This window comes from Lipophrys pholis (assembly GCF_963383615.2).
Source record: "Lipophrys pholis genome assembly, chromosome: 1".
Taxonomy (NCBI): Eukaryota; Metazoa; Chordata; class Actinopteri; order Blenniiformes; family Blenniidae; genus Lipophrys; species Lipophrys pholis.
The window spans coordinates 25,244,806-25,254,504 of record NC_137635.1 but is presented as its reverse complement, the minus strand read 5'-3'; positions in this window follow the sequence as shown (position 1 = coordinate 25,254,504).

The following is a 9,699-nucleotide window of genomic DNA, read 5'->3' as shown; positions in this document are numbered from 1 at the left end:
ACCCAACCAACCAACTAACTACCCACCCACCCACACACCCACCCAACCACCCAACCTACCACCCAACCAACCAACAAACCAACCACCCACACGCCCACCCACACAACCAAACAACCTACCAACCTACCAACCACCCAACCAACCAACTAACCACCCAACCACCCACCCACCCACCCACCCAACCACCCACCCAACCAACCAACCACACACCCACCCAACCAACCACCCACCCACCCAACCAACCAACCAACCAACCAACCAAACACACACACACACACACACACACACACACACAGAAGCTGATCTGAGGGTTACGTCGGGAATGTGGAGTTTGTTCAAGATCAAGTAATAAAATGTGAAACGTTTATTACATAAGAAAAACATGCAACACACTGATTTACAATAATTGAAGAGATTTGTTTGTTCTTGACGCCTTTTTGAAAAGATGCTGCTGGGGAGAGGCTTTTTGTTTGTTTATCATAATATTAAATCCTATTTTCTGTGATTGAACATTTCTCAGGTCTTGGAATCTTTTTTGAATCTCTTCTGTTGCTCTTGTGTTTCCCCTCAGCTTTAAATTTGTGACTGATCTTTTTGCTTCTTTTTTCAGCTGAATTCAGATTAATCTGCATGTTTGATAACGTCCTGCAGCAACACGATTAGCTCCGTATCTCTTTCAGATTTGTCCTCAGCACTCCAGCCATCCTCTCCATGACAAACTCAAGCAGATGAAGACGAAGCAGCTCTCGAAGCTTGTCCAGGTGTGAACAGGCCTGATACACATAAACACGTCTGGTTGGTGCGTGGTACCTGACGTGGTATTTTTCTAAATGATCACATGCAAAACACACAAAGAGAAAGAGCAATCTGTCATGCCCTCCACCTCTGGCTCTGCCTAGTGCCAGCATTTTCCCTTCCCCCTCCCTCCTTTCCTTTTTTCTTAGGTGGGCGTGTGCTGCATGCTGTGTGAGGTGTGGAGGGCAGTCTGATTACCTGAGTGCACTCACCTGAGGCAGGGTGTGGCTACAACAATCAATTCACCTCGCTCCCCATAAAACTGGCTTCAGATCAAGACTCGGTGCCGGACCGTAAACTAATGACAGTTAGTTGCACCCTGCTCTGCCTTGCTCTTTTCAGCTCTGCCCTGCTCTGATCCTGTCTTCCCCCTGCTGCAGTTTTGGACCAACCCTGCCGCACCGGGCCTGCTGGTGACTCCATTCACTGACACAGCTCAACGGAAGGCTCCTTGTTCCCCCTCCATCGGACTGCAGCACAAGCCCTCCGTCCTGCTTCCTCACCGCCGACCACGCCCTCCTACAACTCCCCGCTTCGTACCAGGCAGTGTGCTGCCCGCAGTCTCTAGCTGGGCCTGAATACGTACTTTTGAGCATTACCTTTAGTAGTAATATAATTTCCGGGTAGCACGTTTATCAATTAAAATACTCTTGAGAGAATTCCTGGTTCCATGTCTCTGTCCGCGCCTGAGTCTCTGAGTGTGAATCGTGACACAATCTGTCTGCTTGAGAATGTGATGCAGCACAATCTTTACAGGATCGTAGAAAATCAGGCCCATGATGTTCATATTCAACACTATTGACACAGTTATTAGAAAAAAGATCAAATTTTCCATAATTGGATTGATGCTTATCGTTATGCAATTGATTGATTTGTCAGTAAATTAAATATTACAATGTATTATTTGTAAAGGGATATGAACCAGAATTATCTTCTACTTGAAAACGTCTGATAGGAATATAATCTGTCAGAAAAAGGCTCCGACCTGCAGTGTTGGGAAAGTTCAGTTTCTACATGAACCAGTTCAAAGTTCAGTTCACAAATTTTAAAATGAACTAGTTCAGTTCATAGTTCTAAATTCATAGTTCCAGAAATTAACTAGATCATAGTTCTTTTTTTTCAATATGTTGCTGTGAGCTATTCCCCTCAGAATACTGTCGTTTCTCCATTGTTACCCCCCAGTCAGTCCTCACTAGTAGCAGCTGCAGCCCCCCACCCCGACACTATATTCTCATAACCATGAGGACAAAGCTGCTGCTTGAATGGACTTTATGAATGAGGAATTATTCAAACTAAAACAAAACGGACAGTAGTTCTTAAGGTGCAAAGGAAAATATACCAGGCAGGTTCTACAAACAAATTACAGCTTAAAATAGTAAAACCCTCAAGGAATGTTTTAGTTCCTGGAACATCCCTTGAAAGGCCAGCCGGGTTCAATGAGCCTCTCAGGTTTGATGTTGTTGAGTTGCTTCTTGAAACCCGGCGGGCAAAGTTTATACAAAATACTAAGATTTGTCCCACCTGGATCACCACTGACATTTTCATAAAATTCTTTTAAGTACCAGGATAATTGAGCACCGGAATCTAAGCTGCACCCACCAAATTTAAAGAGGAAAATAAGAAAAAGAAATATCGGAGTTACGTGATGCACCTGAACGCATCACCCAGTATCAGTAGCATGAAGCTTGTTAACCCTTAAAAAGGGTGGAAGAAAAAAAATCTGTAGGGGCTTGTTGTCCGGAAAGTACAGTCACCATACTAAGATGAAGTATTAATGGTGGAGGCAGAGTCTGAGGTAGAGCTGCTGTCTTCTATTTGTTTTTGCCGTGATGCTTCACATGTTGATGACGTAGGCGGTGGAGCCACTCTGGTGGCTGCTGTTGCCAGATTGGCTGTTTTCCCTCTGACATGTTAAGGCCCGTTGACGGTGAGCTTTAGCCGGGTTTCCACTGGAAGGATCAGAAATCTGGCAACTCTGTAAAACAACGTTGAACTGAGAGCGCCGTTCACTAACACCAGAATGAGCGCCGCTCACAGTGACGTCATCAGACAGAAATACAGAACGTTCAGTTCACGTTCACCTAAAATATGAACGAGTTCATGAACAAACGTTCACTGAACGAGTTCAGGCACAACACTGCCTACCAGACAGTAGAGCTGTAACTGCATTCAGTATGTGATTATGTGAGTGTAAAAATGTCTGCATGCACTTGTTTGTCTGCAATGAAACAAACTGAGTCATGACTACTTTGCTGAAAGTGGATTTTCTGCAGCCAACTGACCCACAGACCCTAATGGTGACGGGCAAAAGCACTCCTCTAATAAAGGCCAGGATAAAAACAAGATTTATTTATTTTTTAATGATCAACCGAGTTCACAAATGAACATTTGTTTGTTTATTTGCTGTTAACTCCTTTTGATATTTGAGCAGTTGAGACGTAGCCAAAGTAGAAAGCAGCAGACAAACCTGTGATGGTGTTTCCACCACCCAGCAGAGCCTCGGCCACATCCGCCTCATTCTGCTCATTAACGCTGCCACGCAGTGTCTGGCTGAGTCTTTCCTCCTGTTCAGCAACACACCCACTTTCCTTCTCCTCTGTTCAAATAGTCCTGAACATGGACGAGCCCATGAGCAGCGCCTGTATCAGATGACAATGAACCTTCGTCACTGTGAGGATGAGAACCGCTCAGTTCCAGGACTCCAGAGGCTTGATGGAGGATTTCCTGGATGAAGCAGAGAGAAGAGCTGTTAGTCACGTCAGTACCGTCAGATAACAATGACTTTACAACATATTTAAAAAAATAAATAACAATTCAGTTATTGACAATACTCAAGAAATTGGAAATTTAGCAAAGGAAACTCGGGATTTAGAGCATAATTCTGATTTTGCAATCGGCAGCAACAATTCAGTGTTGCTTGGTGAGTCTGTGAGAGCGACGTACCAGAGCTGCTCTGAAGGTTTAAGAGTGAAAAGTTTCCAGACGATAACTGATATGTGGCTTATAGAGGAAGTCCTTAAACATTCACTTATACATGTAATCCATCTATTTTTACAAATAGGTAGATATACACATGGATAATATAGATACATACAGATATTATAGATAAACACATTCTATGAAGTCACAGTCCCGTGTCCTCGCTACCCCAGCTTGAAAAAATACTTGAAAAAGTGTTTGTGAAAAAACTGGATGATTTCATGGAGAAATGTGAACTATTGAGTGACCATCAATATGAGTTCAGGAGCAACCAATCAACTTCCTGAGCAGTGATGGAATCTGTAGAAAATTATATCTGAAGCTATAGACAACAATAACAAACAACAATAACAAACAACAATAACAAACTGTAGGTGTTTTTATTGATCTCCGTGAAGCATTACACAGTTAACCTCCTTATTTCTACTGAAACTGGATCCTTGTGGCATAAGAGGTGTTACACTAACCTGGATACGGAGCTACTTAGTTATCACTAAATGAAAATAAAACAAAATGTATGGTGTTTGGTGGGACTTGGACAAATTATGACATTCAATTAATCCTAAATGGAGTAAGAATTGAAAGAGTGTGTGAAACTAAATTCCTCCTAGATGATCAATTCAGTTGGAAGCTGCATATAGATTATATAACACAGAAATGATCTAAAATTATTTGTATTATTCATAAAAGAAGTGACTTTCTTAACAAGAAATATTTGCACACATCGTATTTCTCACTTATTATGCCATATATGACATATTGTGTTGAGGTTTGGGAAGTTACATACAGAACACATATAGACCCTCATCAAAGTCCAGAAAGTAATTATTAGAATAATAAATAAAGCTGAAAAACTAATAAACTATTTATAGAATCTTGCAACTTAAAATGAAGTCATCCCACCGGAATTAAGAGAAAATAATTATAATTCAACAGGATTGTGTGTCTTTGAAAGAGGTAGTATGAGAACTAATGTTAAATATAGATGTTTCCTTTCATGATGTCATATTACAGGACGGACTTCGCCTCAAATCAAAACTGTGTGAATCTCTGTTGTGCTTTAAAAAACCTTGAAATGTGACAATGAAAATGATTGAAATTGGAAATAATTAAGAAGAATAACAGAGTAAGTTTTAGTTTTTCTCTGCGTTTGTATTTACTTCTGTTATGTTTTGTTTTTTCTGTTTCTCTTGTATCACTGGTGTCCTGGGGAACTTTATGGATTTTAATGGCAAAGGAAGAAATAAGCTACAGAAACTGTAAAAGAAACAAAAATAAACCAGAATGTGTGCGTGAACTTTTACACACTATAAACTGCACAAAATTAAATGTTTGCACTGTAACTGTAACTGGAATAAAGCATTCCTTCATTCCTTCATTCAAATCTCCATGTATTTGTCCAGACTGAGCCATTTCAAGACGTTTCTGCTGGTTTGCTGATACGCTTGGTTTTTGTTTGTTCTCAGAGGTTTGAAGGGAAGGCGCCATTCACACAGTACATCTTCATATTTCATGTTTTTTCAGTTGATATTGTGTCAACACACATCTCAGCAGCTGATCTGCCACCAGGACACACTGAGACAACACACCATCCACATCAGGGGGAGTGGAGGAGTTTCTGCTGATGAAAATACAAAACACTTCTCTTTCCAAGGTGTTTGTATTATTTGTACACGATTAAAAGAATGCAGTGCTCTTGTCATGCTGATTACTGGCTTTCAGTAGAAATATCTGGAACAATCTCCAACTGTCACATTTTGAACTTTTGATTTATCTACATTTGATCATACAAATTTAAAATTTTCATTCTATTTAAAAGAAACACATTTGTTGTGAAACTGGATAGATGAAGTACTTTTTTCACCTGAAGTGTGTGTGTGTGTGTGTGTGTGTGTGTGTGTGTGTGTGTGTGTGTGTGTGTGTGTGTGTGTGTGTGTGTGTGTGTGTGTGTGTGTGTGTGGACCTCAGTTGGCAGAGATCTGATCCACCCTGACATGCAACTGGACCAACAATAAAAACGTGTATTTTCCTTCTCTATTTTCGGCGACTTCTCCTTTCTGGCTCCGTGCCAAATGGAGGAGGGGGTGAAACACGACAAACCCTCTGGATGGATGGATGTTTGAATGGATGGATGGATGGATGGATGGATGTTTGAATGGATGGATGGATGGATGGATGGATGGATGGATGGATGGATGGATGGATGGATGGATGGATGGATGGATGGATGGTTGGATGGATGGATGGATGGATGTTTGAATGGATGGATGGATGTTTGGATGGATGGATGGATGGATGATTGAATGAATGGATGGATGGATGGATGGATGGATGGATGGATGGATGGATGGATGGATGGATGGATGATGGATGGATGTTTGAATGGATGGATGGATGGATGGATGTTTGAATGGATGGATGGATGGATGATGGATGGATGGATGGTTGGATGGATGGATGGATGGATGGATGGATAGATGGATGGATGGATGGATGGATGGATGGATGGATGGATGGATGGATGGATGGATGGATGTATGGATGGATGGATGGATGGATGGATGGTTGGATGGATGGGTGGATAGATGGATGGATGTTTGAATGGATGGATGGATGGATGGATGTTTGGATGGATGGATGGATGATGGATGGATGTTTGAATGGATGGATGGATGGATGGATGGATGGATGGATGGATGGATGGATGGATGGATGGATGGATGGATGGATGATTGAATGAATGGATGGATGGATGGATGGATGGATGGATGGATGGATGGATGGATGGATGGATGGATGGATGGATGGATGGATGGATGATTGAATGAATGGATGGATGGATGGATGGATGGATGGATGACAGCCCCAAGTGTCATGCCCTCCACTTCTTAAACCTAATTTGGTCCGTTGGCACCATCTGGTGGTCTCCCTGCCTCATTGGCCTGACCTCTCACCTCCAATCACCTCAACCGCTTCCAGCTGCGACGGGGAGTGGCCTCCCCACCTGCAATTACTCACACCCCTACATAAACACCGGGTGACCACTAAGCGACGCCAAACCGTAAACCTTCCTCATTCTGACCCTCCTCGTCGCTGGATTCCTGCCTGCCTGGAACAACGATCCCCTCTACTCTTCCCACTCCTGTGCCAGACTCCTCCGTCCGTCCTCTTTGGCTGCGATCGTTTGCGTTAGTACTCTATGTTTTATGCTGTTAGTTTAGCCCCCCAGAGTCTGCTTAGTGGCTTTTACTTTTCCAGTAGCTTTTCCGTCAGGAGTTTTCTGATCGTTTTCTGTTTAAATTTTAGTATTAGTTTTTGCCTTAGTAGTTTTTCTTACCCATAGTTGCCCCACCATCCCACTAGGGGCTCTGGTAGTTTTTGGTTTCTCCGCTCTTCTTTTGGTTCAAATAAATCAGTGAACTAAATTCTGTGTCTCCTGTTTTGCTGTCTGCGCCTGAGCCTCAGTTCCGTCTCATGACACCAAGACTGAAGTTTATCACAGTCACTGTTTCTGGTGTTCCACTGCAGACAGGTACAACACATTCACTACATTACTTTATACTTTATTATAATGCATAAAAGATTATATGCAATTTAGATGTCCATTAGGTTTTAAATTTAATGTAACATTTATCATTTCTAATGAAACGGATCATTTTTTCTTGTAATACTGTGATTTGGTTAATATTGCATTAAAATTAAAAATGGTCATAACGACAGGTGTTTTGTGAATCGTTGTCATGAGGACATAAGTTATTGCATTTTCAATCATTTCTGTCCACATCACTGATCAGATGATCAATTATTCCTTTGATTTCTAAAATTATACGATAAAATAAACTAAGGATACTGAAAATATCTTACAGCAACTTTTCCTCCACCTTCATCTGCGACCTGAGAACACTACTGCACCACAGAGAGAGAAAAGGAGCTTCACATCCTGTGTGGCTGAACTGGGAAGAACACAGTTTGAACGAATCGTTCAAAATCCACGAGTCACGTTGCTGAACGGTTCATTTGCTGGTTCACTGAGTCATTCTTGCTCCAGCCGTCCAGCTGCAGAGAGGAAAATACAAATGTTTACTGTTGAGCTGCTGCTGCTTGAACTGCACCGTAGAAATATCACATTACTCACTTTAGTCGCCAAGTGAGTAAAAGCAGCCGTGCTGCTATTAGCGCGAGTCGCCACAATTAGCTGCTAAAAGCTGCTATTGGCGAATTCTGGATTCCTGGTATTTACTTTATGTTTAATGATTTATTTAACTTAGTTCCTGGTTCAAATAAACCTCAAAAACAACACAAATAATGTAGAATAAAGAGAGCAGTGCCACTAAAAATAGTGTGTACTTATAGTTTATTGTTTCAGCATCGTCCTATTGAGATGAAGCTCCTGGAGCTTCAGCCTCCAGTTCCTGGAGCTTCATGTTCAGCTGAGCCTCCAGGTCCTGGAGCTTCATGTTCAGCTGAGCCTCCAGGTCCTGGAGCTTCATGTTCAGCTGAGCCTCCAGGTCCTGGACAGGCTGCAAATGGTGCGACTGACTCAAATGACTCCAATGACTCATGATTCAGACACCCGGTTCACTTGGATGAACGAGCGCTCCTACAGACATCCTGTCCTCTGAGACAGGACGAGCGCTCCTACAGACATCCTGTCCTCTGAGACAAGACGAGCGCTCCTACAGACATCCTGTCCTCTGAGACAAGACGAGCGCTCCTACAGACATCTTGTCCTCTGAGACCAGATGAGCGCTTCCTGTCCTCTGGCCAGAGCTTGGTCATACAGCTTAGCAGCGAGCCAACGGGGAGCAGAATGTGTGAACAGAGCAGGAAGATGGAAGAAGACGAGTTGATTCCAAAGAGGAAGAGCGCGGGATCCATCGTAAGGGGAGAGTAGTAAAGTAAGAGTGTCTGAAGCTACGACGTCAACGTCTCCTGCCGGTTCCACAACACCTGAGAAGCTGAAGCAAGCGGCGCCGACGCAACTGAGTCTGGCCTCTTCCCTTCCAGATCAATACCACAAAACAGTACAAAACATGAGGACATATTGTCACGGTAACCATCCACCGAGACAAGACCTGGTCCCCGTTAGTGTGGTGGAAAAGTCTGGATTCAGAATACTCATCAACTCACTGGAGCCAGAATATAATCTGACTGCTGGAAAACCTCCTGCAGAGAAACTGGACCTGACGTTTATTCAAGTGAGAGAAGAAAAGAATAAAGACAATTTCATGATTATCCTGTTTAATAAATCCTGTTTAGTCAAGATTCACTTTGGTGTGATTCCCTCTTATTGCATCCAAGTTAAATAGTAACAAGAATGTTTTAATGTAGATATAGAATCATACCAGTGTGATTGATGCATCCAAAACCTTGATTTCAGGCAAAATACGGAGAAATACATTGTGTATTGTGATACGGCTGAAGTATATGGAGATATTGATAGAAGGCCATATCGCCCAGCCCAAGCTTCATCTGCATCGTCAATAAAGATCTTATACGTCTGAATAAATGAGTTCTCATGCCTTGTTTTGACTGTAAATACTTTCATCTCAGCGGTTGTTTTCATCATTCTCATCAAGTACTTTCAAACAGTATTTGTGGTTAAGAAGTATTATATTTGCACATCAGGCATGAAATGCATCAGTTTGTCGACGAAGGAGAAAAAAAGAGGCGACATCAAGTCACCTGATACAGATGACAGTGTGTGCCTGTTACCAGGAAAACCTCTAGAGAGTCTGAAATACATGAATGAGTATAATTTAGGACTAAGGGGGGGAGGGGAGAGAGAGAGGGGGGAGAGAGAGAAAGAGAGGGGGGGTAAGAGAGAGAGGGAGAGAGAGAGAGAGAGGGGGGAGGGGAGAGAGAGAGAGGGGGGAGGGAGAGAGAGAGGGAGGGAGGGGGTTAGGGATAGAGAGAGAGGGAGAC